We start from the raw sequence: 5,602 nt of genomic DNA, 5'->3' as shown, positions 1-5,602 counted from the left end.
GTAGTTCCATGAACAATCCTTTGTGGGATTGGATTAGTTTGCTCGTTGAAATGCCATAAAGCGCGAACCAACATCCGTGATATGAAAACCAAAATAAGAATGAGGAAGAAAAAGATATCGTGATGTAAGTCAATGATCATGGGGACACATTGTTTTGAGGACCACAATTTCCTGCACTATGCCTGTAGTGATTTCAGAATTCGGCAACTTAGCCTACTAAAAGATCAGTTACAAGAGCACAATGCTTTTTGTGGCTTCCTGCTCGGCAGAGAAGCCACGCTGCCGGGGCGGCCCTGTCACCCGGAGAAGATTTCTTTTCTTTGCTGATTCCTCTCAATGAAATTTGCGAAGAATAGGGGAGAGAAATGGTAACATAATAAGGGAAAGGGAGCTAGCTGCTTCCATATCGCCCCCAAAATAGAACCCAAAAGTTCCAGAGGCATCTTCCATTCATTTCAATTTAGGTCTTTCTGCACCATATTTAGATCTTCCCTTTCTACGATCCGGAATTCCCAGCAAATCCTTGACTCCTCGAATACGATGGGATTTCACACCTGGCGAATCTTTCACTCTACCTCCTCTGACTAAGACTACAGAATGTTCCTGCGAATTATGACCTTCGCCTGGAATGTGAGCAAATATATCATGTCGATTGCTCAACCGTACTTTTGCTATCTTACGTAGAGCTGAATTAGGTTTTTTCGGTGTTCTCGTCGAAACACGCAGGCATACTCCTTGCTTCTAGGGACATTGATCCGAAGCTCGAGTACGGTCCGTGCACCATTTTTCTTCTCTACCATGACAAATCAATTGATTTTTTGTAGGCATCCCTCTTTCCTATGTCCTTCCCCCCTTTGCCCTTTCTAAAGTGGTTACTCCCGATCTGAAGCACCCCTTTTCCATTCATAGAGAGATCCAATCGTCAAAATCAATAAAAAGGCCATCATGGACCAAGATCCAAACAGATCAATCTTGTTAGGAGGTACTGCCCAAGGAAAAGAAAAGGTGACTTCCGGATCAGGGATAATAAATAAAATAGGAACCAGATAAAATCGTATATCGAAACGACTTCTGGCATCACCGGAGGGATCGGAACCACATTCGTAGGCCGACAATTTTTCTGGATAGGTCGAACACCGAGTGGAATCAAAGAAACTAGCGGACTGATCACTAAATAGATACAAATAGGTGCAAATTGCGACATCACCAAAGCCCACTTCGTTCTCCCGCTCTCCTCGCGGCGCTCCTTTCTCGCGGAGCGGCATACCGAAAAAAAGACGCTCAGATGTGGATTCGAACCACTGAAGGATTTCCAGGGCAATGCCCCTTGCTCTTCCCACTGAAACAAGAAAAAAAGGATTTGCAATCCAGCAAGAAAACGGATGCGCTAACGTGCAACGGCTTTCGCGCTAGTTGCTCAATCCGTTGCTTGTTTTGCTCTAACCAGCTAAGCTACCAGAACCACTTGCCTAAAGTCTCTTTTCTTCATCTATGAGAATCCTACCTGCAGTGGAGGAGCTTGCTCAAGAACCAAGAGCCGGCCAGGGACTGGATGACCCTCGTTCGGGAAAGTCTTCTTCGCTATAGACGCCACCAAGAACAAGAAAGGGGCGCTCCGCTCCTAGTCACTAAGCAGCTATTCTGTCCGATGGCGGACTCCATCAATCTGAGGTTCTTTCTCTCACGTAATTTCGCCCGCCCGTTCTACTTCCGTGCCGGAGGAAATGGGATTCGAACCCATGATACAATCTTCTTGTATGTCGATTTAGCAAACCAATGCCTTAAGCCACTCAGCCATACCTCCAAGTTGTTGATTGGAATTGGATGTGCCGGGTTGCTTGCCCAAAGATCCACTGCGTAAGCCATAGCGCGCATACTCTTCTTTACTGAGCGAGAAAGACTCTATCCAGATCTATGGATCTCCCCAGCGTCCAAGCGAGACCCCATCCAAACCAAATCCGCCACTCGTTGGGCGAGGCCTTGCTTTCTATGAACACCTCACCACTGAATGAGAAACTTAGCCTCCGACCCGGCCAAGAGAGAAGACAGGGTCAAGCCGACGCCGCCCTTCCTCACCTGCCTGAATGGAATGAATATCTCCTTCGTCTAGTCGAGAAGGGAAAAAGCCCGGCGGGGAACAGGACCGTGACTCTTCTAAACCATTACATGACGGAGAAGTCCATTCTCGTCATGATCGATCCATGGCCTTCCATAGTGCCCGGAGAACGTGCTTCTAGAAGATTCTATAGTGATCCACTGGAATCGGCCTCGGGTGACGCCTCCCTAGTCGTCGAAAGATTTCATCCCTCGCTCGATCGTTAAGGTGGGGTGAAAACTGCAATTAATGCTCTATCTCCGTCATAGAATATGGGATACTCACTTTCAATGGCCTCGCATCCCCAGAGCCTCAGACTGGCCTACCCTTCCAATCGGGGTTATAACGGGTCCGGTATCAGCAACACCAGCCAATCGTGTTGGTACGGTGGGTTCCCCATACCCACTATTCGGAAAAAAAGCTTGCCATAGCAGCTCAAACCTCCGATCGGGAAATGGGAGTTCTAACCGGTCCTAACCCCAATTCCAAATAAATTGATTGGACCGAGGTTCGTGCAGGGAGAGAATAGAAACTAATAACGATGGAGCAAGAAAACGGATGCGCTAACGCGCAATGGCTTTCGCGCTAGTTGCTCAATCCGTTGCTTGTTTGGTTCGAGGTTGAGATCACCCGCCGCCCTACGTCAGTACTCTTCATAACTTCTATGCCCTTTTTTTGCTCTAAGGTAAGGTCCTTCAAGAACAGCATTGCGGTCGCAACGGGGCTCTGGGTGAATATTGTCCGCCCGTATGAGCCGGGCTGTGAATATTTATAGGTCGGGGTCTTTACTGAAAAACCACAATACTACACTACAACAATTTTAAGAAATCCGCAAGTGACTCTAATTTGAATTCACTAGTCGTGTTGAGTTTTTTTTATTTCAATATAAAAAATCTGCCAATCCCGATATTCCCACATTTCATTCTGGTCCAGTGTCCATTCCTGAATGAAAGAAATGAGCTTTGCCCCTTCACTCACTTCTGAATGACTCCTTTAGCACTCTCTTTTTTAGATCAAAAAATAGAAACAGTTTACCTTTACCATACCTTCCAAGCAAGAGTGTTTTATTGCAAGATTAAGTTATTACTGAACAAAGAGAAATTCTCATTATAAGGGATGAGAGAAATTCAGAAGCACTTTTTTCTTATTCTAGCAAACGGAATTGAATTGGTCTAATTTAGGACTTTCCAATCGATTTTTATCTTACCTAATTCTATCTACGCCCAGGGGGTAGGTACGTCGCAAGCTCTGGGCAGCTATCTTATTCCAAAGAATATAGCTCCCTAAAAGGTTGCCGATACCATACCTCTATTGAACCCTACTAGATCCAATTGTTTAAGTGTTTAGTCGAGAGGAACCACATTGACACCATGCTTGTGCTAAGCCACAGCTCCATCAAACTAATCTGGATTTCTTCTTGTTTACGAATAATGGGGCATCTGCCTAACCCTATCAAACCTCTCTGCAACTACTTCTCTCTGTTCTCAGCAGCCCGCAGGATTTTTCGAGTCTCAAAGTCCTATTAGAACTCCCGCGCTTGCTCCTTTGGAGCCAAATGGATCCGAATTTCGGTAAGATAATACAAGAATCGTATTTGGTTGGGTTCTAACTCTGCTGTTCAGTCTGGCGCGGGTGTGATACCGGTGAAGAAGCAAGTAGTTGACAGTCAGGGAAGTAGATTCCTTTAAGGAGAGAAATTCATTGGTTTAGCCGTTAGGCGGAGCTTCTTTACACGCCGGTAGCGGAACAGCCCAAGCAGCTTAACATGCTCTTGGCACAAAGGTAGTAGAATGGGATTCTGACGACACCCGGTACTCCGGATCTCCTGCTTGAAGAAGCAAGGAATTTCAATTACTCAGCCGTTGAATAAAATAAACTAGATACCCATGTTTCCAATATTTACTTCTCTTTACTTGCAGGACCTGGCCTAAGCATAAAGTAGATTTGCTGCACAAGCTCAACTGGAGGAGGAAGCAGGGGTGGCGAACAAAATGTTGGTATGGAAGATCTCTTGCTCCCCCCCTGAAGGGTTCTTAGATTACCAAGTAAGGGAGGGAGGTAGGTACCATGGTTTCCTTCTTTTATTGAATACCAGTAACGCGAGTAAACATTTAAGTGAGAAGTTAGGTAAGCGTTGCCAATGGCCAAAGCCTTTACTCTTTACTTCTTGACTATAGTAATAGTAAATAATGTCACTAGATTTCGGCATAAATACTAGCCAGGTACCATTTCCCAAACTTGATTTCCTTTTTATGCACCTGTTTATGCACCTGGGTCATTGTTCACGAACTAAGACGGCTTAGCTGCCTTTCTTTGGGCCATATGAAGGAAGTGCTTCAACGAATGGGTAGGTTGCCAACCCAATATTATAGGCGGGAAGTTCTCCTTTCTCCAAGTATGCTCATTAGACCGATAGGTGAGTAGCTAGTATAGTAGTAGCCAATACTAAAAACCGATAGTAGAAGGGTCGGTGGAGGGCCCTTGCGAAAGTGGCCACGCCGCATCCCTTCAGTAGCCAATCCTTTTTCTCAACGATGCAGTTCGCTTGGAACATGGCACAAGGTGTGACGTTCCGAGCGGTGGAGGACAACCTGTTTGTTGTTCCAGTTTTCTGCCTTGGCGACTGGCAGAAGCTCATGGAAGAAGGGTCGTGGCTGTTCCGCAACCATGGCGTGTAAAGAAGCCTTACGACGGGATGGCTAACCCGCGATCTATGGTTCTGAACCAGATTCACGTCTGGTCGCAGATTCATAAGATCCCGGAACTGTTCCGCCTGGAAAACCTGGTGCGGGATCTGGCTAATAAGAAGCAACAATAGAGAATCTCGCCTAGCTCGAGGCTGCGCCTCAGTGCCCTTTGTAAGTACTTTCTAGTAAAAAGAATTACCTTTCAAAGCACATACCATTATGACTAGCTAAAACGAAAGAATGAGAGTACAAGGTATGGGTCTACGCTTCCAGCTTGCTCTAGAAAAACGGAAATGGGATCTCTCTCTGGTGGGAGCCTGGCAGCGGGGAAAACGGCACCTGCAGGGGTCCAGGTCTCCATGATGAACAACCACGACATTGATCTTAATGAGCTGCCGCCTGAGCATGAGCAGCTCGTTCAGGAGCAGCCACTGTTGAAAATAGCGAGCCTCTAGAGGATGACGCTGATACATCATTTGATTTGTTTCGGGATGCAGAAGAACAGCCTGATGAGTACAATTATGATTATGATGACTATGTTGATGAATCCATGTGGGGAGATGAGGACTGGACAGAACAAGAACATGAGAAAGCGGAAGATTACGTGAGCATCTATGCTCACATCTTGTCCACCACAGTAAGTGAACCTTTTGTATCCTTTTGCTTATATTTTGTTGTTCGTTCTGTAAATGACCTTGAGTTGTTTTTCACATTCTTTCTACAGGTAATTGCAGATATTGACAAAGATGGTGTACATGAAATGGTGATTGCACTTTGACTCAAAAGCACTATTTGATAAGACGCAGTAGAACTATGCACC

The 5,602-nt window shown here is 45.7% G+C and overlaps 1 pseudogene; it reads right to left on the bottom strand.

The window, feature by feature from the left end:
- Positions 1 to 450: 450 nt before the first annotated feature.
- Positions 451 to 828, bottom strand: LOC123094728 (ribosomal protein S12, mitochondrial-like; annotated as a pseudogene).
- Positions 829 to 5,602: the final 4,774 nt, after the last annotated feature.

The sequence above is a fragment of the Triticum aestivum genome, chromosome 4B (assembly GCF_018294505.1).
Source record: "Triticum aestivum cultivar Chinese Spring chromosome 4B, IWGSC CS RefSeq v2.1, whole genome shotgun sequence".
Lineage (NCBI taxonomy): Eukaryota > Viridiplantae > Streptophyta > Magnoliopsida > Poales > Poaceae > Triticum > Triticum aestivum.
This window is presented reverse-complemented; position numbering and strand designations above follow the sequence as displayed.